This window comes from Mixophyes fleayi, chromosome 2 (assembly GCF_038048845.1).
Source record: "Mixophyes fleayi isolate aMixFle1 chromosome 2, aMixFle1.hap1, whole genome shotgun sequence".
Taxonomy (NCBI): domain Eukaryota; kingdom Metazoa; phylum Chordata; class Amphibia; order Anura; family Limnodynastidae; genus Mixophyes; species Mixophyes fleayi.
In genome coordinates, this window is record NC_134403.1 from 312,917,620 (window position 1) to 312,941,728 (window position 24,109).

At 41.5% G+C, this 24,109-nt stretch overlaps 1 protein-coding gene across 1 annotated transcript in view; it reads left to right on the forward strand.

The window, feature by feature from the left end:
* The window catches only part of PTCHD1 (patched domain containing 1), a 147,093-nt gene that overhangs the window by 30,861 nt on the left and 92,123 nt on the right, over positions 1–24,109 (forward strand). The gene's annotated exons all lie outside the window — the stretch shown is intronic.

Sequence of the window (24,109 nt, forward strand, 5' to 3'; positions counted from 1 at the left end):
AATTAACCTACCAAGATGTTATTGTACTGTGGGAGGAAACAACCACAAACCTTTGCAAACATGAGTAGATCATACAAATTCCACACAGAAAATGTTCTGGTTTGAATCGAATACATGATCCCAGATCTGTGAGACAACAAAACTAATCACTGTGTCACTGTGCTGCATCTTGCTGGCATTTCCTCATAGATAGTGTTTCAATGGTCTCACTGACACAGATATTTGACTAGGTAGGTAATGTATGTGGATTGGCAAGAGAACCTCTTTTTGGTTTTAAGAGGATGAGTAAAAGCAACATCTATAGTCATGGGGAACAATTAAAACATCTATAATTCACATACATATTGTTCTCTAGTTTATGGTTTATAGTTAGTAACCAAGCTGTCTCTTAGATGTGAAATATTGAATGGAAAATTATGAAGGTATTTATATATTTTGGGTAGAGATGGGCAAAGCTTCAGCAAAATTTTACTCAAATCAAAATTTGTGGTGGAATCGGCCATTCTGCAGATGTATGAATTCCCAATAATTTAAGCTTTCTATTTTTGCTTGGCCATATCACACTTTGCTGTGCAGAGTTGGATGTAAGTTAATTTGGCGCTAAAATGTGTTTTACTGCATTGCGCATGTGTGAAAAAGCATCCGCATTTAGAGCCTAACTTAACCGCACTTGCATTGCTTGTGCCTGGAGAGACAGATCTGGGGCATGCACATGCAAGTTCAGGACAGTAAGGACACCCCATTGGAAATACATCTTGGCAAGTCTTGAAATATCTCTAGGTACAACTTTAAAGAGACATATATTTTGCCCATCCCTAAGAACCTTGTGTAAAATTATATGTTGATGCTGACATCATTAGTAACTATTACTACACTACAACCTTGGCATCCACCACACCACAACAATTCTTCAAGGGTCTGGTTCTCACTAAGTAGATCCCACTTGTTTTTTGTGAGCTGATTCCCCTAAGGGTTCCAGTCTTACACTGAACGGGTTGAGGCAGGTTCACATTATAACATGGGGACCCCACACTGTGGGTGTCCATGTTATACTGTTACCAGCCTAACTTTACAAAGCCTGGTGCTAGTTACAACTTTTGCAGAGGGACCCCTTCTGCTTTAGTGGTTACCAGTTCCAGGCTACACTGCTGGCGCTGGTTATTCATTTAGGGGCCATGCATTTATTTATTTACTTTTTTTACACAGTAAAGAAATCAGTTAGCTGACAATTATGACTGGTGAAGCTTTGCTTTGGTTGCAGTTTTATACTCTTGTTGCACCCTCACAGGCAACACAAAATACACACGTAAAAATACAAATGTTCCAATCCTTTTTTTGTGTCCGTGTTTGGCCCACATACTTACATGCAACTCTAAATCAGGCCCTGTATTTGCAAAGTCCCACAGATTTTTTAGTCTATAAATGGAATTGAGGTGACAACAGTCAATGTCAAACTGCTCTGTTGTGTAGTTGAGGTATGAGAGAGCCTTTGCAAGGTTTCTTGGTGCCCTAGGCAAAGCTTCACTCCCTCCCCCCCCCCCCCAACTCCCTCCCAAGTCAGGGGCAAAAGCAGGCTTTCTAAAGGGGTGGGGGGTAATTTCAAATTTTAGATTTTTTAACAATGCAAAAAAAAGTCCATCTGCCCACCAGCTTTTTCCTCACATACCACCACCCTCACATACTACCGTTTCTTACACATGCCTGCTTGCCCACCAGATTTTCTCATACATACTCTTTGCTGCCTACCAGCTGTTTTCTAAAATGCCCCATATCCACCCACATTTCTTTCACATGTCCCCATGCTAACCAGATTTTAATAAATATACAGTTTAGTGCTGTAACATATATAATTTAGATGACCATTTCATTTCTTTAAACTAAGCAGGTAGTCACTTTTTATCATTATTATACAATAACAATTGCCCTATTCTCAGCTCCTCTGAATGCATTGCTGCTGTCTTTTGTTTTGATAATGAGTGTGTGACATAATCAATGGATGTTTCTGTCCCCAGTAATATACAGGATAAGTGGTGGTCACCAGCAGCCACCAATAAGTATTATTTTTATTACACTATTAATGTTTTGTACTTGGCCTCAATGTCTTCCCCTGAGTCCAGTGCCCTAGGCAGGTACCTAAAGCTGCCTAATGGTGGCACCAGCCCTGGGTATGAGTCAAGATAGTACTAGAACAGCAATGAATTGTAATAGTGACAAATACAGAAGATGAAATTCATACAAATGATCTTGATTTGGTTAGCAGAATTAACTAGTAATTAATTTTTTTTGCCCGCTGGTCAGTGGCTAATGTACACCAATTTATCATACCTGTTTTTGCTGGAGATAGAGCTCTTCTACGTTTAATAAATAGAGTAAAATACAAATGGGGGCAGCCCGGTGGTGTAGTGGTTAGCACTTCTGCCTCACAGCACTGGGGTCATGAGTTCAATTCCAGACCTTGGCCTTATCTATGTGGAGTTTGTATGTTCTCACTGTGTTTGCGTGGGTTTCCTCCAGGTGCTCCGGTTTCCTCCCATACTCCAAAAAACCATACTGGTAGGTTAATTGGCTGCTATCAAAAATTGACCCTAGTCTCTCCCTCTCTGTCTGTGTGTGTGTGTGTGTGTATGTTAGGGAATTTAGACTGTAAGCTCCAATGGGGCAGGGACTGATGTGAGTGAGTTCTCTGTACAGCGCTGCGGAATTAGTGGCACTATATAAATAGGGATGAGCGCACTCGGATTTCTGAAATCCGAGCCCACCCGAACGTTGCGGATCCGAGTCGGATCCGAGACAGATCCGGGTATTGGCGCCAAATTCAAAAGTGAAACTGAGGCTCTGACTCATAATCCCGTTGTCGGATCTCGCGATACTCGGATCCTATAAATTCCCCGCTAGTCGCCGCCATCTTCACTCGGGCATTGATCAGGGTAGAGGGAGGGTGTGTTAGGTGGTCCTCTGTGCTGTTTAGTTCTGTGCTGTTTAGTTCTGTGCTGTTTAGTTCTGTGCTGTTTAGTGCTGTGCTGTGCTGTGCTGTTTAGTGCTGTGCTGTGCTGTTTAGTGCTGTGCTGTGCTGTGCTGTGCTGTGCTGTGCTGTGCTGTGTTCTGCAGTATCAGTCCAGTGGTGCTGTGTGCTGTGCTCTGTCCTTCTGAGGTCAGTGGTGCTGCTGGGTCCTGTGCTGTGTCCTGTTCAGTCCAGTGGTGCTGTGTCCTGTGCTCTGTGCTTCTAAGGGCATAGTTATTTCCCCAATATTCCCCTGTGTTTAAAAAAATAAAAAAAAGTTTTTTTAAAAAATACCAAAAACTACTTTAATATTTTTTAATTACCACAAAATTTTCACAACCAATCCTGCAGTATAAGCCCATTGGTACTGCAATATTACCAAGTTCACACATTCAGCAGTAAAAGTCCAGTGGTACTGCAATATTACAAAGTTTACACATTCTGCGGTATCAGTCCAGTGGTGCTGTGTCCTGTGCTCTGTCCTGCTGAGTTCCGTAGTGCTGCTGGGTCCTGTGCCGTGTCCTGTTCAGTCCAGTGGTGCTGTGTCCTGTGCTCTGTGCTTCTAAGGGCATAGTTATTTCCCCATTATTCCCAAGTTTTTAAAAAATAAAAAAAAAGTAAAAAATAATAAAAAATTTAAAAAAAAAAAAATATATAATAATTATAACCAAATTTGCAAAACCAATCCAGCATTATAAGTCCATTGGTACTGCAATATTACCAAGTTCACACATTCTGCAGTATCAGTCCAGTGGTGCTGTGTCCTGTGCTCTGTCCTGCTGAGTTCCGTAGTGCTGCTGGGTCCTGTGCCGTGTCCTGTTCAGTCCAGTGGTGCTGTGTCCTGTGCTCTGTGCTTCTAAGGGCATAGTTATTTCCCCACTATTCCCAAGTTTTTTAAAAATAAAAAAAAAGTAAAAAAAAAAAAAAAATTAAAAAAAAAAAATAAAAATATAATAATTATAACCAAATTTGCAAAACCAATCCAGCATTATAAGTCCATTGGTACTGCAATATTACCAAGTTCACACATTCTGCAGTATCAGTCCAGTGGTGCTGTGTCCTGTGCTCTGTCCTGCTGAGTTCCGTAGTGCTGCTGGGTCCTGTGCCGTGTCCTGTTCAGTCCAGTGGTGCTGTGTCCTGTGCTCTGTGCTTCTAAGGGCATAGTTATTTCCCCACTATTCCCAAGTTTTTTAAAAATAAAAAAAAAGTAAAAAAAAATAAAAAATTAAAAAAAAAAAAAATATATAATAATTATAACCAAATTTGCAAAACCAATCCAGCAGTATAAGTCCATTGGTACTGCAATATTACCAAGTTCACACATTCTGCAGTATCTTGTGCTACATATAATGGAGACCAAAAATTTGGAGGATAAAGTAGGGAAAGATCAAGACCCACTTCCTCCTAATGCTGAAGCTGCTGCCACTAGTCATGACATAGACGATGAAATGCCATCAACGTCGTCTTCCAAGCCCGATGCCCAATCTCGTAGTACCGGGCATGTAAAATCCAAAAAGCCCAAGTTAAGAAAAAGTAGCAAAAAGAGAAACTTAAAATCATCTGAGGAGAAACGTAAAGTTGCCAATATGCCATTTACGACACGGAGTGGCAAGGAACGGCTTAGGCCCTGGCCCGTGTTCATGACTAGTGGTTCAGCTTCACCCACGGATCTTAGCCCTCCTCCTCCTCCCCCCCCTACAAAAAATTGAAGAGAGTTATGCTGTCAGCAACAAAACAGCAAACAACTCTGCCTTCTAAAGAGAAATTATCACAAATCCCCAAGGCGAGTCCAAGGGTGTTGGTGGTTGTCAAGCCTGACCTTCCCATCACTGTACGGGAAGAGGTGGCTCGGGAGGAGGCTATTGATGATGTAGCTGGCGCTGTGGAGGAACTTGATGATGAGGATGGTGATGTGGTTATTGTAAATGAGGCACCAGGGGGGGAAACAGCTGATGTCCATGGGATGAAAAAGCCCATCGTCATGCCTGGTCAGAAGACCAAAAAATGCACCTCTTCGGTCTGGAGTTATTTTTATCCAAATCCAGACAACCAATGTATGGCAATATGTAGCTTATGTAAAGCTCAAATAAGCAGGGGTAAGGATCTTGCCCACCTAGGAACATCCTCCCTTATACGTCACCTGAATAACCTTCATAGTTCAGTGGTTAGTTCAGGAACTGGGGCTAGGACCCTCATCGGTACAGGGACACCTAAATCCCGTGGTCCAGTTGGATACACACCAGCAACACCCTCCTCGTCAACTTCCTCCACAATCTCCATCAGATTCAGTCCTGCAGCCCAAGTCAGCAGCCAGACTGAGTCCTCCTCAATACGGGATTCATCCGAGGAATCCTGCAGCGGTACGCCTACTACTGCCACTGCTGCTGTTGCTGCTGTTAGTCGGTCATCTTCCCAGAGGGGAAGTCGTAAGACCGCTAAGTCTTTCACCAAACAATTGACCGTCCAACAGTCGTTTGCCATGACCACCAAATACGATAGTAGTCACCCTATTGCAAAGCGTATAACTGCGGCTGTAACTGCAATGTTGGTGTTAGACGTGCGCCCGGTGTCCGCCATCAGTGGAGTGGGATTTAGAGGGTTGATGGAGGTATTGTGTCCCCGGTACCAAATCCCCTCGAGATTCCACTTCACTAGGCAGGCGATACCAAAAATGTACAGAGAAGTACGATCAAGTGTCCTCAGTGCTCTTAAAAATGCGGTTGTACCCACTGTCCACTTAACCACGGACATGTGGACAAGTGGTTCTGGGCAAACGAAGGACTATATGACTGTGACAGCCCACTGGGTAGATGCATCCCCTTCCGCAGCAACAGCAACAGCTGCATCAGTAGCAGCATCTACAAAATGGCTGCTCATGCAAAGGCAGGCAACATTGTGCATTACAGGCTTTAATAAGAGGCACAACGCTGACAACATATTAGAGAAAATGAGGGAAATTATCTTCCAGTGGCTTACCCCACTTAGACTCTCATGGGGATTTGTGGTGTCAGACAATGCCAGTAACATTGTGCGGGCATTAAATATGGGCAATTTCCAGCACGTCCCATGTTTTGCCCACACCATTAATTTGGTGGTGCAGCATTACCTCAAGAGTGACAGGGGTGTGCAGGAGATGCTTGCGGTGGCCCGCAAAATTGCTGGACACTTTCGGCATTCAGCCAGTGCCTACCGCAGACTAGAGGCACATCAAAAAAGCTTGAACCTGCCCTGCCATCACCTCAAACAAGAGGTTGTGACGCGCTGGAACTCCACCCTCTATATGCTGCAGAGGATGGAGGAGCAGCAAAAGGCCATTCAGGCCTACACAGCCACCTACGACATAGGCAAAGGAGTGGGGATGCGCCTGAGTCAAGCGCAGTGGAGACTGATTTCCGTGTTGTGCAAGGTTCTGCAGCCATTTGAACTTGCCACACGAGAAGTCAGTTCCGACACTGCCAGCTTGAGTCAGGTCATTCCCCTGATCAGGCTGTTGCAGAAGCAGCTGGAGAAAGTGAGGGAGGAGCTGGTAAGCCATTGCGATTACAGCAAGCATGTAGCTCTTGTGGATGTAGCCCTTCGTACGCTTTTCCAGGATCCGAGGGTGGTCACTCTTTTAAAGTCAGAGGAATACATTCTGGCCACCGTGCTCGATCCTCGGTTTAAAGCGTATGTTGTGTCTCTGTTTCCGGCGGACACAAATCTACAGCGGTGCAAAGACCTGCTGGTCAGGAGATTGTCCTCTGAAGAGGACCGTGACATGCCAACAGCTCCACCCTCATTTTCTTCCACATCTATGGCTGCGAGGAAAAAGCTCAGTTTTCCCAAAAGAGGCACTGGCGGGGATGCTGATAACATCTGGTCCGGACTGAAGGACCTGCCAACCATTGCAGACATGTCTACTCTCGCTGCATTGGATGCTGTGACAATAGAAAAAATTGTGGATGATTACTTTGCTGACACCATCCAAGTAGACATGTCAGACAGTCCATATTGTTACTGGCAGGAAAAAAAGGCAGTTTGGAAGCCCCTGTACAAACTGGCTCTATTTTACCTGAGTTGTCCCCCCTCCAGTGTGTACTCGGAAAGAGTTTTTAGTGCAGCGGGGAACCTGGTCAGTGAGCGGCGAAGGAGGTTGCTTCCTCACAACGTTGAAAAAATGATGTTTATAAAAATGAATAATCAATTCCTCAATGAAGTACAGCACTGCCCTCCAGATACTACAGAGGGACCTGTGGTTGTGGAGTCCAGCGGGGACGAATTGATAATGTGTGATGAGGAGGAAGTACACACTGTAGGGGGAGAGGAATCAAAGGTTGAGGATGAGGACGACATCTTGCCTCAGTAGAGCCTGTTTAGTCTGTACAGGGAGAGATGAATAGCTTTTTTGGTGTGGGGGCCCAAACAAACCAATCATTTCAGTCAAAGTTGTTTGGTAGGCCCTGTCGCTGAAATGATTGGTTTGTTAAAGTGTGCATGTCCTATTTCAACAACAGACCTCTCAACTGCAGCTCATCCCTCCTCTGCGGGGATAATGTCTCCTGTGCTCTGACACGTCACTCTGTGTACTCTCAGCCTCAGGATCTGACACTACAGCTACCATGCCTCTTGTAGCAGCCCTCACTCCAGGGCCTCTTCCATGTGCAGTGTCCCCCTCTCTCTTGGGTTCACTATAGTGGCATGGAGTTCTCCCCCTCATCCAGGGCACACATTCCTTGCCCTGGCTCAGTCACCACGCTCAGACTTCCAGGCAATGCTGGGGGAGCCTGGGAGCTTCCACCCCAGGTCCCCAGCTACAACTCTCCTCTCCTGTGTCTTCTCTCTCTTTCTGACACTTTAAAGATCGTGCCTTTAAATGAAAAAGTCAGTCTTCATTGCACGACTATGTGCAACAGGGACATTTTTTTGGGTTTACAAAGTCAAACAATAACACTACGACCCTGTCTGTCTGGGGTCTGTCAATGACGAATTGTCTGGAGCATGTTTGGAGGAGGTATTGTGGCCCCGGTATCAAATTGGGTACCGGGGCCACCCCACTATGCAGTCCAGATACTTGTTTGGTGGAATTCCGACACGTGGAGGGTTTTTAAATTATATTGTGGCCTCGGTACCAAATTGTGTACCGGGGCCACCACACTACGCAGTCAAGATACTTGTTTGGTGGAATTCAGACCAGTTGAGGGTTTTATTATTATATTGTGTGGACCACTCTATCTATACCACACTACAACTCTATACCACTCTATTTCCTACTTTAATTCTATTTAATTCTATTTCCTACTTTAATTCTATTACTAATTAATTACCATAAAGAGGAACAAAAAAAACCAATTTTACCAAAAGTATAATATGACTTAGACTTACAAACACTACACTTTAAAGATCGTGCCTTTAAATGAAAAAGTCAGTCTTCATTGCACGACTATGTGCAACAGGGACATTTTTTTGGGTTTACAAAGTCAAACAATAACACTACGACCCTGTCTGTCTGGGGTCTGTCAATGACGAATTGTCTGGAGCATGTTTGGAGGAGGTATTGTGGCCCCGGTATCAAATTGGGTACCGGGGCCACCCCACTATGCAGTCCAGATACTTGTTTGGTGGAATTCCGACACGTGGAGGGTTTTTAAATTATATTGTGGCCTCGGTACCAAATTGTGTACCGGGGCCACCACACTACGCAGTCAAGATACTTGTTTGGTGGAATTCAGACCAGTTGAGGGTTTTATTATTATATTGTGTGGACCACTCTATCTATACCACACTACAACTCTATACCACTCTATTTCCTACTTTAATTCTATTTAATTCTATTTCCTACTTTAATTCTATTACTAATTAATTACCATAAAGAGGAACAAAAAAAACCAATTTTACCAAAAGTATAATATGACTTAGACTTACAAACACTACACTTTAAAGATCGTGCCTTTAAATGAAAAAGTCAGTCTTCATTGCACGACTATGTGCAACAGGGACATTTTTTTGGGTTTACAAAGTCAAACAATAACACTACGACCCTGTCTGTCTGGGGTCTGTCAATGACGAATTGTCTGGAGCATGTTTGGAGGAGGTATTGTGGCCCCGGTATCAAATTGGGTACCGGGGCCACCCCACTATGCAGTCCAGATACTTGTTTGGTGGAATTCCGACACGTGGAGGGTTTTTAAATTATATTGTGGCCTCGGTACCAAATTGTGTACCGGGGCCACCACACTACGCAGTCAAGATAGATAGATGCGTATTGCGTATCATAGATAAAGTACATTCAGTGGTGTGGGGCAAATTGAAAAATATTCCAAATGCACTGACATTATCAAAAACAAGAGGTTGTCACACGCTAAAACTCCAACATGTATATGATGGAGAGGATGGAGGAGCAGCCGTATGTGTAGTGTAATGCAGATCTGTTGAAGGTTTTTTATATATTTTATTGTGGTGCCCAGTGCCCACTCCTCTACGCAGTCCAGATACATTTATTGGTGCGAATCATAAAAGTTCAGGGTTTTTAATATATATTGTGGTGACCCACTCCTCTACGCAGTCCAGGTACATTTATTGGTGCGAATCATAAAAGTTCAGGGTTTTTAATATATATTGTGGTGACCCACTCCTCTACGCAGTCCAGGTACATTTATTGGTGCGAATCATAAAAGTTCAGGGTTTTTAATATATATTGTGGTGACCCACTCCTCTACGCAGTCCAGGTACATTTATTGGTGCGATTCATAAAAGTTCAGGGTTTTTAATATATATTGTGGTGACCCACTCCTCTACGCAGTCCAGGTACATTTATTGGTGCGAATCATAAAAGTTCAGGGTTTTTAAGATATTGTGGTGACCCACTCCTCTACGCAGTCCAGGTACAATTATTGGTGCGAATCATAAAAGTTCAGGGTTTTTAAGATATTGTGGTGACCCACTCCTCTACGCAGTCCAGGTACAATTATTGGTGCGAATCATAAAAGTTCAGGGTTTTTAAGATATTGTGGTGACCCACTCCTCTACGCAGTCCAGGTACAATTATTGGTGCGAATCATAAAAGTTCAGGGTTTTTAAGATATTGTGGTGACCCACTCCTCTACGCAGTCCAGGTACAATTATTGGTGCGAATCATAAAAGTTCAGGGTTTTTAATATATATTGTGGTGACCCACTCCTCTACGCAGTCCAGAAAGATACCTTGTTGCAACGTTTTGGACTAATAACTATATTGTGAGGTGTTCACAATACACTGTAAATTAGTGGAAATGCTTGTTATTGAATGTTATTGAGGTTAATAATAGCCTAGGAGTGAAAATAAGCCCAAAAACTTGATTTTTAAACTTTTTATGTTTTTTTCAAAAAAAATCCGAATCCAATACCTTAAATCCGAACCGAGACCTTTCGTCAAGTGTTTTGCGAGACAAATCCGAACCTCAAAAATAACGAAAATCCGGATCCAAAACACAAAACACGAGACCTCAAAAGTCGCCGGTGCACATCCCTATATATAAATAAGTGGTGATGATGAAATAGGCAAAATACAAACAATAGGCAAATTCCATTTGGAACAAAAATCATACTGGGAAAACATGAAATTCTGTGGTTAGCTTTGAAATTTTATTCATCTAGGGCTTGATTCATTAAGGATCTTAACTTGAGAAACTTCTTATTTCAGTCTCCTGGACAAAACCAAGTAACAATGCAAGGGGTGCAAATTAGTTTTCTGTTTTGCACATAAGTTAAATACTGACTGTTTTTTTCATTTGGCATACAAATATCAACTTTAAATTTCAGTGTACAAATAAGCTATCAAGTATTTGTGTGCTACATGAAAAAACAGTCAGTATTTAACTTATGTGCAAAACAGAATGCTAATTTGCACCCCTTGCATTGTAACATGGTTTTGTCCAAGAGACTGAAATAAGAAGTTTCTCAAGTTAAGATCCTTAATGAATCAGGCCCCTAATTGCTTCTCTCAAAGTACTGCACTACAGTCACAGAACTCCTACCACATTCTGACTGTCCTTTATTGGATTGCTCACTGCTGATAAAAATATCATTCACCCCATCAGTTAAATAGTTTATTACACAAGGGATACTGAATTGTCTGTAATCAATTGATTACAAGGATTCTTCTTGCATTCAAGATTTACCACTGCCCAGCCCTACTACTTGTACCACTTTCATAAGGATTGATAAAAATGGATCATTCTTACACTTTGCAACATTAATAAAGTACCTGAGAAATTAATCCTTAGCGCCAAGTGATGCCCAAAGGTAGATACCCCCTTTAAGAACTTCTCCTCTAAGGAAATACCACTTTATAAACAAAACACGACAGGGCCGGTCAAGCATGGTAAGCTCGGTAGGAGGAATCTGCACTTACAGGAGCATCCCACCAGCCTGCCTGTCCTTATTGTCAGAGTTTCCACTCTGAACATAGCAGGCATTGGAACAAATGCAGGATAGTGTAGTGGTGTAGTGGCACATACACTTATGAAGGGCAAAAAAGGGGGTTCACTGTGCATGCACCAAATCAGGGCAGGGGCACTCCGGAGATACCAGCTCTGGCCCTGAACATGTTTTATTTTAATTTATGCAGCATTTCAAGAATAATTAAATGAAAATTCCAACTACCTCTGCAAGTGTAATAACAGCCACCAGTAGTGAAAATTATTTAATGCTGTAAGCAGGGTTAGCTTTTCAGGGTAGTAATCGAGTTTACCAGGTCACAAATATTCAAAACTTTTGCAGGCTTATGAAGTGACCCAGTAAATTTCATGACAAAAAAAAATCTTTTCTGAATGTAATAATGCAGCTTTAGAAAGATCAGCTGCATCAGCAAAGTTGTATTTTCAAATTAGCAGCCTGCATGCACAAAGCCTTTGGCACCTTAAGCCTTACCTCATCCAATATCCACACCCTTTATCACCCTTTTATTTTTTATTACAATGCAGAATTACACATGCTACATAGTACATAGATGAAGTTATTCATACACACAAATTTTATATAAAACATAATGGTTGTGTTTGGAAGTGGTTGTGTGCCATTTCCTGCAGAAAAAAAGCACACATACTAAGAATTGCACCAAGTATATAAAACAAAAGAAGTAGTCTCAAAGGTATTTTTTTACTTTTCAATTTGAAATAAAGCCTATGCAGAGCTTTTTAATTCTTTATTTTCCTTTATCCGTTATTAATTTAGGAGAATCTATAATGGAAAAGGATTTGGGAGTGCTCGTAGACACTAGACTTAGCAATAGTGCTCAATGTCAAGCAGCAGCTGCAAGGGCAAATAAAGTATTGGCATGCATAAAAAGGGGCATAGATGCAAGGGAAGACAGTGTAATTTTGCCACTGTATAAATCGTTGGTAAGACCTCATCTTGAATATGCAGTACAGTTCTGGGCACCACTCTATAAAAAAGATAATTTGGAACTAGAAAGGGTTCAGAGAAGGGTGAAAAAATTGATATAGGGTATGGAGTCATTAAGTTATGAGGAAAGGTTAGCCAGTTTAGGCATGTTTACTTTAAAAAAGAGGCGTCTAAGAGGAGAAATGATTACTATGCAGAAATACATTAAGGGTCAATACAGAAAACTTTCATGGGAACTTTTGACCCCAAGGACTATACACAGGACACGCGGTCACCCCCTAAGGTTAGAGGAGAGGAAATTTCACAACCAGCAAAGGAAAGGGTTCTTTACAGTAAGAGCAGTAAAGATATGGAATTCACTGCCAGAGAAGGTTGTGATGGCAGATTCAATAGATATGTTTAAGAAAAGGCTAGACACATTTTTAGCGGAAAAGTGTATCCAGGGATACGATCATTAATTAAAATGAAGGATAGTAGTGGATATAGGATAAAAATAGGATTGCAATATTGGGTCTGGGGGGGATTTTCACAATTGAAACAGATTGGCGGTTGCTTACTCTGGATCAATTTCAAATATAAGTGCAGGATCGCAGGAGATCCAAAATAGGTTGAACTTGATGGACTGGTGTCTTTTTTTCAACCTCATCAACTATGTTACTATGTTACTATGTATTCTTATACACAAGTTAGATAAAGGGAAAACTTGCATTACTCAGTGATTAAAAGAAACAGGTAGAAAATAAATACTAACCAAAACATAAATGCAAAATTACTAAAGTAAATTAGTTAGCTGTCGCTGCTTACCATGCATCCAAACACCCTGATCCCTAACCTCAGCTGTTTTAGTGTGATCAATAGCAATGTACAGATGATCTATTTCTCTAAACTAATTTTAAAACTCCCATAAATTTAGGATCTTATCTTCCACTATACTCAAGAGCCTAATATCAGTATGTAGAATATACGACACAGAGATTGAACTATGGACAACCAGCTCATAGGGATGAACTATACATATCACTCACAGTTTGATTATTACTTCTTGTTCTCTTTTTCTTAATGATTTATCACTTCCAACTGCAATTCTCTCATGGCCAATCAAGTGTATCAACAGCACAAATAAACTACTCAATTTCTCTTAGGCTTTGCCTGTACAAAAGGTTCTCTTTTAGTTCAGTTCAACTATAAACATTCCTGGCCTGTGTTCCTGGACATTAACTATTGCATTTTTTAACACACTTCCCTGCTACCTGTCCCTTACTTTCTTCACTCTATTTTGATATGTGCTATTACCATCCTCCTGGTGAGGCTTCTGAGTGACATGTGGTTCCCTGGCAGTGTAGTCCTCATCTCCTTTGGGAGACCACTGGTGAAGACCAAGAAGACCATATGGCGCTTTGCTCCAAAAGTTACAGAGTGTCCACATCCTAACCCTGCGTTTACACAATATTTGTTTATTTAGAGGGAAGCTAGAGGATTGTGAATTTTAAACTTTAGTCTGCTTTGTCAAAAAAAGCATGTAATTTGCCATCTTTATTGCCTGGGTCTTCATACCTTTAATGGGTTGATTGAAAATAGTGAGAAAACTACGTAAGGGTTAATATTTCTGACAGTTTTGGGATCTGCTATTCTGTTGTCTGTGTGTAATATAACGCTGAGAGCGAGACATCTGTTCTTAGCACTACAAACCCTCCCTTCAGCTGTGTTAACGTTGGATAGTGAATTGTTTGTTCCTTCATAAGCAGATGGTATATATGTTTTGCAATGTTGTGTCTCTTAAACTGTGCCATCTATATTGATGGCCATCTCTATTGCAATAAATGAACAACGCTTCATCAATATCTGGATATTCAATTTCTTTATCAATAGTTGCCTAGAAAGATCAAGCCAGGTTATAGATAAGTTTGTGGGAAAGCAAAGCTTCAAACTGCTCACATGCAAATTGTGGTCCTTATAATCTTTGATTGTCGTCTCTGAAGAAAGGTCTAGGAGTAACTCACAGGCCCGGCGCTCCCATTAGGCAAGGTTAGGCAATTGCCTAGGGCGCCGGGCTCTGCAGGGCGCCCTGAAAATTAAAAAAAAATGACTATTGTCATTTAAAACGGAAATCCATGGGGAGGAGAGGAGGGAAGGGGCTATGAATCTTACCTGCATGAAGCTGCTCCTCTCTGCTCTGTCTTCTCCCCTCCGCTCACTGACAGTGACAGGCAGTGATGATGTCATCATCACGGCCCAACAGTGTCTGTGAGTGGAGGGGAGAAGACAGAGCAGAGAGGAGCAGCTTCATGCAAGTAAGTTAAAGGAAGACATGGGGAGCTGAGGGGAGGGAAGCGCAGCGCCAATTTTGACTGGGGGGGCGCCGATTTTTAAAGGGGGGTGGCGCCGATTTTTAAAGGGGGGGGGCGTTGATTTTCACACTGTGCCTAGGGCGCCAAGGACCCTAGCACCGACGCTGGTAACTCAGGTTCCCAAAAATTAGTAGTGGTTAACTATCAAGATAAATCCCATGCCTGTATAGGTAAATCCATGCTGATAATCTGCCACGGACATGTTGGTATTTCATGGGACATCATGGTTTCTTTCTGTTGTACATGATGAACAGTTGCTGATAAAGTCTTTAATCTCACTTTGCATGTTGGGCCAGTACAATGTATCTTTTGCATGTCTGTAACATGCATCGCCCTAAATGTGGCTTGAATGTATGCATGCTAGCATCTCTGGCCTTAAAGATTTATATATAATGACCCTTGGTCATTTATACAGGATACCATTCTGTATGCTGATTTCATCTCTGAGTGAATGACCAGTAGTCCCTCATTGTTAGTGGTGGCTGCTCTTTTAATTCTGGCTATCCAGCCAGTACAATGAACTTCAGTGTCTGCAAATTGTCTTCATTCATGGAATGCTGAATGATCTATTGTAGACGCTGATCTGTGACACTTTTATACATTGCTTGGTCGATCTTTGCATAGTTAGCCTGCATTGGTGCACCATGCAAACTGCATGTTGACACTGGTCGTCTCCTGATTTCCTATTCGCAGTTGTTGGTTTGCTGAGAGTGTCACTAATGTACATTTCAGGTCTTGGCTTGTAGATTACACTGAGGTTGTAATGTTACAATGTGAGCATCATGCTCTGAAGCTGTTTTGGTGCACTTAGGATAGGCTTCTTGAACATGTCAATTAGCGGCTTGTGATTTGTCTTTGCTCTGATTTTATCCCTTCCATAAAGATAATGATGAAAGCAAGGACAAGCAAACACAGAGTTCAGACACTCCTTTTCAACCTGTCCATCATTCTGTTCGGTTGCGGTCAATTCCCTGGAAGCAAATGCTACCAGTTGACCCTCTTGCATCAGGAAGCTTCCCAGTCCAGTTTTGCTTGAATCACTCTGTATAGTGACTGACTTGGTAACATCATAATACTTCAACACTGGTATTACATGGGCAGCATGGTAACTAAATGGTTAGCACTTCTGCCTCACAGCCCTGGGGTCATGAGTTCAATTCCCAACCATGGCCTTATCTTTGTGGAGTTTGTATGTTCTCCCCGTGTTTACATGGGTTTCCTCCAGGTGCTCTGGTTTCCCCCCACACTCCAAAAACATACTAGTAGGCTAATTGGCTGTTATTAGAATTGACCCTAGTCTCCCTTTGTTTGTGTGTGTATGTTAGGGAATTTAGACTGTAAGCTCCAATGGGGCAGGGACTGATGTGAATGAGTTGTCTGTATAGCGCTGCAGAATTAGTGGCGCTATATAAATAAATGGTGATGATGATACTGTGACCAAATGTTTAGTTAACTGCACTGCTTTGTCAAGTTTTGAAAGCCTGTGCAAGATTGAATACTTGTCCAGGAATTTGCACACGGGCTCACACACCTCTGAAAGTCGAGGTATAAATTTGGCCAGATATGTCACAAACCCAATGAAATGCTGGGCCAACATCACATATGAGGGCTTTGGCATCTCCAAGACTGCTCTAATCTTCTCAAGGGTCGACTTTCAAACCTTCAGAGGACAAGATATGACGATGGCAATGGACCTCTTTATGCTTAAATTGCAGTTTCTTTACATTAAGTCTTACTTGTACTTGTCAGCAATGCTCCATCAGTACTAGAAACTTACTGTCATGGTTATTATCTACTTCCTTGTCCATCTCGCCACAGCCAACCACAAGAATATCATCTGCTATTGGCTCAATGCCTCTAAGCTGTCACGGGCACTAGGAGTCTTTACCCAGGGATCACCAGGTGATAAGCTTACCAGAGCAGTATAGGTGGTAATATGGTACTCTGGTAGCGGGGTGATCACGGAACAGGAGACAGCAGATGATAGAGATGCTCGGGAAAGTCTATGACTAGCAGCACTGGTAATATATATGTAGTAATACACGAGGAACTGAATGGACAAAGGACACGTGAGGGTAGTCAGTGGTCTGCGGTAGCAAGTTGTACCACTGCTATAGTGAGGAGGAATGTCCAACAGAAACGAGGAGGTGATGAGAGTCAGCGGTCTACGTTTAGCAAGTTGTACCGCTGTCTGGGTGAAGGAATGGGATCCAGGTGAAGGTATCCGGGAGGTCAGTGGTCTGCGTTAGCAAGTTGTACCACTGCTATGTGAGAGGACACTGGAACAGGTGACACTGGAAACAGGAATCAGTGGTCTGCCTCTAGCAAGTTGTACCACTGAATATATATGTGAGGAGGAGCACAGGGAGAGATTGCAATACAGAGGATACACGGGCACCTTGAACTTGATCCACAATGACATGCACAGTATAGTAATGACTGAACAGCACTGCAATAATACAAAGTCATAGAAACTATCCGGGCAAAAGATAACACAGTCAATGATGGCAAAAGTCTCAGCGGATAGTAAGCTCCAGAGGAGAACAACTCAGTCCAGCAAGATATGCAATACACCAGCACAGTCAATGAGAAGTATGCATACCGTGGTTCAGGAGCAGGCTGTCAGACAGGAGTGCAGAGATACCTGAACGGCTAGAGGCCGGCAGGATGCGAAGTCCCTGGAGGGTGAAGCGGTAATCAAGTAGGTGCAGCGCACAGGTAGGTAGACCAGCAGGGGAACAAATACTCAGGAAGCAGTAGTATGTAGAACTGGACTCCTGGAGGACCCTGAAGAATAGCGATGGTCTAGACGAGATGAAAGCAGTGAGGCGCAGATCCGATGCAGACTGGCGAGTAGAGACCAGCAGGAACACTGAGAAGCACGGAGAGCGGATCAGCTGCTGCAGACACGAGTAGAACTGAGGAGTAGCAGCCAGCAGGACTCTGCAGGTACACGGAGGTAGTGGATAGCAACCAGCAGGTGCAGCCACGATGAAACACGGGAGAGTAGAGCTGAGCTGGAACTGTTGAGCACGGAGAGCAGCGGATAGGAATCAGTTGTAGCAGTCTCGAGGAAACACGGGAGAGTTGAGATGAGCTGAAGACTGTAGCGCACGGAGGCAGCAGATAGGAATCAGCCAAACAGTCAGGATGAAACACAGGAGAGTTGAAGTGGTCTGAGGACTGTAGTGCACGGAGGCAGCAGATAGGAATCAGCTAACAGTCACGATGAAACACAGCAGAGTTGAAGTGGTCTGAAGACTGTAGTGCACGGAGGCAGCGGATAGGAATCAGCTAACAGTCACGATGAAACACAGGTGAGTTGAAGTGGTTTGAAGACTGTAGTGCACGGAGGCAGCGGATAGGAATCAGCTAACAGTCACGATGAAACACAGGAGAGTTGAAGTGGTCTGAAGACTGTAGTGCACGGAGGCAGCGGATAGGAATCAGCTAACAGTCACGATGAAACACAGGAGAGTTGAAGTGGTCTGGAAACCACAGGAGTAGAAGTGGTCTGGAAACCACAGGAATCAGCAGCGCTGAATACACGAGGAAACACAGGAACACCTTCAGAGGCTCATGGGGAATGAGACTCCAAGATCAGGCAACGAGGTATGGACAGCAGGTGCTTTAAATAGGGAGTGTTGCCTGATCAGCCAATTAAGTTAAAGGAACAGGTACTGAAGGTTTTGAAAGGGCACAGTCTGGTGAGTGACATAAGCCCAGTCAAGAGCTCATGTTGCTTTCGCTGATAGACTTTGGGTGCAATAGAGACTCCAAACGGAAGTTTAAGCCACCATTTCTTGTCCTAGGGAGTCCAAAAGTTTGTCATATAGTTGTTTTTTTATCCAGCTTGCACTGAAGGAATGCATCCCGTGCATTAATCAGCATGAATACTCGTGCTCTAGGCAGCTTGTGCAAGACATCCTCCAAAGTTGGCATGTTGTAATGAGATCTTTGTTTGATTTTAATTTTCTGATCAATACAGTATCTAAGCTTCTCAGGTTTTGGCACAATGACCATGTTGTTTATCCAGTCTGTTGGTTCTGTCGCAGGTAGATTATGGCTGTCTGGTTCATGCTGATCAAATTGAGCCTTCTCTCTCAGTTTTAAGGCTATGGGCATTTGCATGGGGCACACTGAAATGGTGGGACACTTGGGTTGAGTTCAAAATGTACTTCACTGGGGAAGGACTCTACTGTCTCCTTGAATATATCATTATAGGCATTTATTAGCTGTTCTTTTGTCCGTGGTACGGAAAGATTATGCTCCATCTTGTGAAACTCAGCTGGAATAGTGAATTGCATCAGTCCCAGTTGCTCACACGTAGAACCAAACAGTAAAGGAATTTGTTGTTCTTTCACAATCTCAAAGGTAGGCATGTTTGTACATTCACAAACAGCACATTCTGTTTGTAACCATCCTAATGACTTCATCAGCTCTCCAAAGTAAAGTGTTAGTTTGGTATTACTTGGCTGTAGTGTGGTTCTAGGTGCTAGATTCATCTTGTCTCTCGGACTCATCACATCACATGTTGCATCTGTCTAACTGACAGGGTAGGATCTGATTATTTAAGATCAGAGGTGGAAATCACTTTTGACCTGCTGATCTTGCCATTCAAATGCATTTGGTTGAGTACATCACCTCAGAACTGAGGAGGTCTGCGTCAGCTGGATTTGTTTCTTCTCAAGTGTGCAGTTTTTCTGCTGCATTTTATCTCTTGCTTGACAAACACACTTTATCAAAGTGATTTGTAATGCAGCAAAATCTACATGTTTTCCTTAACTCTGGGCACCGTTCTTTCCCTTGTATATGCATTTAGCCACAGTATTTGCATGCAGTATGTTCGGCTACTCGTACACTTTCGGATAGTTGGGCAGTTGTCTGTTAACAAAATCACCTTTGCTGCTTTGCTGTTTTTCTTCCGAATTGACATTGCCGATCTGCTGACTGTCCATTGCACTAATTCTCTGGTTGGTGAGCTTTGCTGTGCAACATATCTCAAAAGCTGCTGACAAGTCTAAATCACGTTCTCTTAAGAGGCGGTGGCGTGAGCTTTCATTACTTCTGCCCATTGCTAATTTGTCTTGAATAAGTTCATCTTTCAAGATGCCATACTCACATGTTGCTGCTTTCTTTCTCAGCCAGGTAACAAAGTTGTCAATTGGTTCACATTCATCTTGTTTACAACAGCCAAAAGGTTACCTTTCATCAATCACATATTTTGCAGGTTTGAAGTATTTCTCTAATGTATCCAATATCCAACATCCTTTTGCTGTACATCTGTAAGGCCCAGATTGTCCTCATAAATGTGACTACATTCGCTGCTCACCACTCACCTCAGTGTGGCTGTCTGCAGCTCTCCTGGCTTGTTATTAAGGCCTGTGGCTAAAGCCAAATCTCCAAATTCAGCTCTGATGCTAATTAAATCGCCACTTGTCTGCATCCCCTCTGGGGAGGAGAACTGTTAGCAGTTGCCATAATAATGTGCTCTCTCTTTCATTCTTACCTGGAATCCTCAGTGTTTTATTTTCAACGAGCAGCATCACTTGTGGGCTGGATAACTTCTGACACTATGTTTCTGATGTATGCAATAAGGACTCACACACAAACTGCTAGATAACTGTAGCCATGTCAGAAACAGGAACATAATACAAAAAACAGCCGGGTCAAAGGTAAAGCCTGGCAATATTAACCAATAGCATCGCTCCACTGGTTGGGGCCAGACATGAGGGTAACACCTGTTATAATCACTGAAGTTCTTACATATTTTGGAAAGCTTTAGGATGTCCATTTTGCAATGCACTGACCCATTTGATATCCCTTATACATACATACATACATACATACATACATACATACATACATACCCTCTTTAGTCAGTCTGTAATGTACATATCCTCTGTGGTGTGCATTAAACAGAGCTCAACCCCCTTGCCCAAGCACAGATTACTCACTGCACCAACATTTGGTCTGCACCACTGATTCCCTCTTATCTTATACTCGTGGACACACTATGCAGTATAGCGATTACCTCCATGGTTTTGCTCATGAATATCAGGGAAATAAACTCTGAATTACAACAGTAAATCAGAGTTTAGTAAAGTCCAACTGACTGCTGGCATCCATTGAAAACAGGCATCGCTAGCATTGGTGGTGCAAACTTTATTAGGGGGCTCTCCACGCCCTTTCCTAGACCCTGTCCATTCTTCCCTTTGTCACAGTGACTCGGATATACTCCTCGCTCAGTACAGATTATCTTAGACATGAACTGTGATAATCTGCACTCATTGAGGATTGTCTCAGAGCTGCTCCAACTGTGTATACGAACACAGTTCTAGTTAGCAGCCCACACTATTCATGATTCCCAATCAGCTATGCACCTTTGGGGTGGACACATGCCTCAATGCCCTAGTTATGGCTCTGATGTAAGACAGACTGTTTTGAGAGACAAGGGTTCTTCAATAACAGCCCACATCCCAGAGTTTCACTATGAGTGATGCACCATGATGATTTAGAACAGTGTTTCTTAACTACAGTCCTCAGGACCCCCTAGCAGTACATGTTTTCCATATCTCCTTGCTAGAGCACAGGTGTATTTATTACTGACTGACACATTGTAGCAGGTGGTATTATTATTTCACTGGTCACCTGGCAATCCTGCACTGTTAGTGGGTCCAGAGGACTGGAGTTGAGAAACACTGCTTTAGAATGAGGATTGACAGCACCTTTACTGTTAAAGCTCATCTCAGGCACTGTTTTTTGAGGGGAGGGATGTCATTGACACCATGGAGAAAAAGGGTAAGGAAAGGGGAACATGAGGCAGGGACCTGTTAGGATCTACCACTGTATTTTTTGCTTACTACTTAAAAAGTCAGAAACAAGAATTGCATTAGGTTACCATAAACTGTTGTTAGTATTTGATAAGAACTAAAAACAAAACAAACAATTTATTTCTGTAATAATTTAAAACAATCATTTAGATATAGAGGTTTATTTTATATAAAATGATTAGCCTTTGGCACATACTTTTAAGATATATTCTTTGTATTACTAATGTAAGGAATCTGTGAGGGTTAGATGCATGAGTTGGGAATTAATTTGCTTCCAGCATTAGAGTAAAAATATTTCATCATTAGATGAATTGATGATGTACAGGACAAGCCATGATAACAGCAGATTAACATGATGAAGAATCTTTCAGGATTTAATAGGAACTGCCTATTACCCAGGAAATATATGCACATTTCTATTATGTTGCAAGTCCTGTACTAAATTGCTCTTTATTTTTTAACTGTTGCCATTGTTTTGTAACTCCGAATTAGGTAGCAAATCATAATTATTCCTGGAAGCGATATCTTGAAAATAAAGGCATATAACCTCTGAAATTAATTGGTTTATGCAATTGCTACTCCAAAGATCTAAGATGAAGATATGGTATTTAATCGGAAAAAGTAGCTTTTGTAGCGTGCAATTATTAGTAGAAAAATTCTGTTGGAGGAGGGTTAATTGGCACTTGTGATGTATAAGCTATAGATAATAGCATGCTACAGTAGTCATTTAGATGTTTGACGCCTCCAGGCATAGTTCTATAGTAGAATAATAGTCTATTTTTAATATAATGTCATTGTCTATAAGTTTTTTTTAGGTTTTCTTCTGCCAGGTTTCATTATGTTGTACATCTTTTAGATATGTGCAACAGTACAGTATGACTTCAGTATAATACAATATTTCAGTAAGTAAATAAATATATAAAGGCAACATTGTGGTTGTCCTAATTTTAGATTAATTTACAACTTATATTAAAACTATTCTTACCCACATTTGGGACAATCCTAAATTTCCTCCTAAGAAATCTTGTACCCTGGATGAATAAAGGTATCAGGCATATCATTAAGTGTCCTTCAACTTAAATTCATATTTCCACAGGCGAATTCCTTTTTGTGTCTCCAGCTGAAGCATTATACTACCACCCTAACAAGGCCACTTACCATTATCAACTTGACTCAATTTGAGCCAATATTTTATCATAGAAACATAACAAATAGTATGATCTCTGTCATTTACAACATCTTTTTACCTTAAAAACAATCCTCTACCCCAAGATTGGAGCTTCAATGGGAGGCTTACTTGGGCAGGCAACCAGAGGAAGATTACCGGTTCACTAAAGAAAAAAGAGCAACTATGATTATAAATATATATATATATATATATATATATATATATATATATATATATATTCCAGTATAGTAATCTTTAATGCAATATGCCAAACCTGACTATATGTGAGGTTAACATTGTTTGGTCATTTCAACCTCCATCCTAAAACACATATACATTGGGGTATACAATGTGTATGTATCCAGTTAGCTATGTGCATGACATCAGTTATGTGTGCTCTGATTGCATTTAAATAGCTTGATTGCTTATATGCATTTAAAACCACACATTGCAAACAGTGAGGACTAAATGTTTTATACACATAAGGCAATATGTTATAATTTTGATATTTTAGGTTTGTGATTTTTTTTAATAGTTTATCTTTTATTTTTGTTACCTGATGATATTGCTTTTTGTTTGTATTATTTGCTATTATATTTGATAATAGCCCTGCATAGTAATCTGTAGGATAATTAGTATATACTAGCTATATATAATGTGAAAGTAACATTATTTGGTCACTTAAACCTTAGCCCTGATCATGTATACATTGGGGGTAGGCATTGTGTATGTATTAATGTCTATCTAATTAACTATGTGCACGGCACTACCAATTAGCACTTGGACTTTATTTAAATAGAATTACTTGCATGTGTTCATACTTCTTTTGAACTACTTTACAAAAAGTCAAGCGGGCCTGAAATGTTTAAGCTAAACAATAAATATATATATATATATATATATATATATATATATATATATATATATATAAGAGAGAAAGAGAGAGAGGGAGAGAGATGCTATACATACAGTATACACATGCATATACATTTAATTATGGCCCAAATATACACCAAACATCCAATACAGTGAGTCAGATACTTACTTTTCGTATCCTTCAAACTGTTGGAAGTCAAAAGGGTATATTTTGTTAATTTATTTAATTATATTACAGTATCTAACAAATAAATCATAATGCTTTTTTCTACATTTGGCACTATATGTTCCCCTCCAAAAATAAACCAATATCAAATTTGTTTGGGTAGACTATAATGCTTTTAAAATATTATTCTTGCTGGCGCTGACTAAAATGGAAAACATGACTTAGGCTTATGAGGTACAATTTTGACAGTAATTTTTGATAACTACATATACAGAGGTAGCCAGAGTTATCCCAATATAATAAATCAGGCCATCTCAGATAGATATCTCTGAATGCATTTACTCAACTGCATTCATAT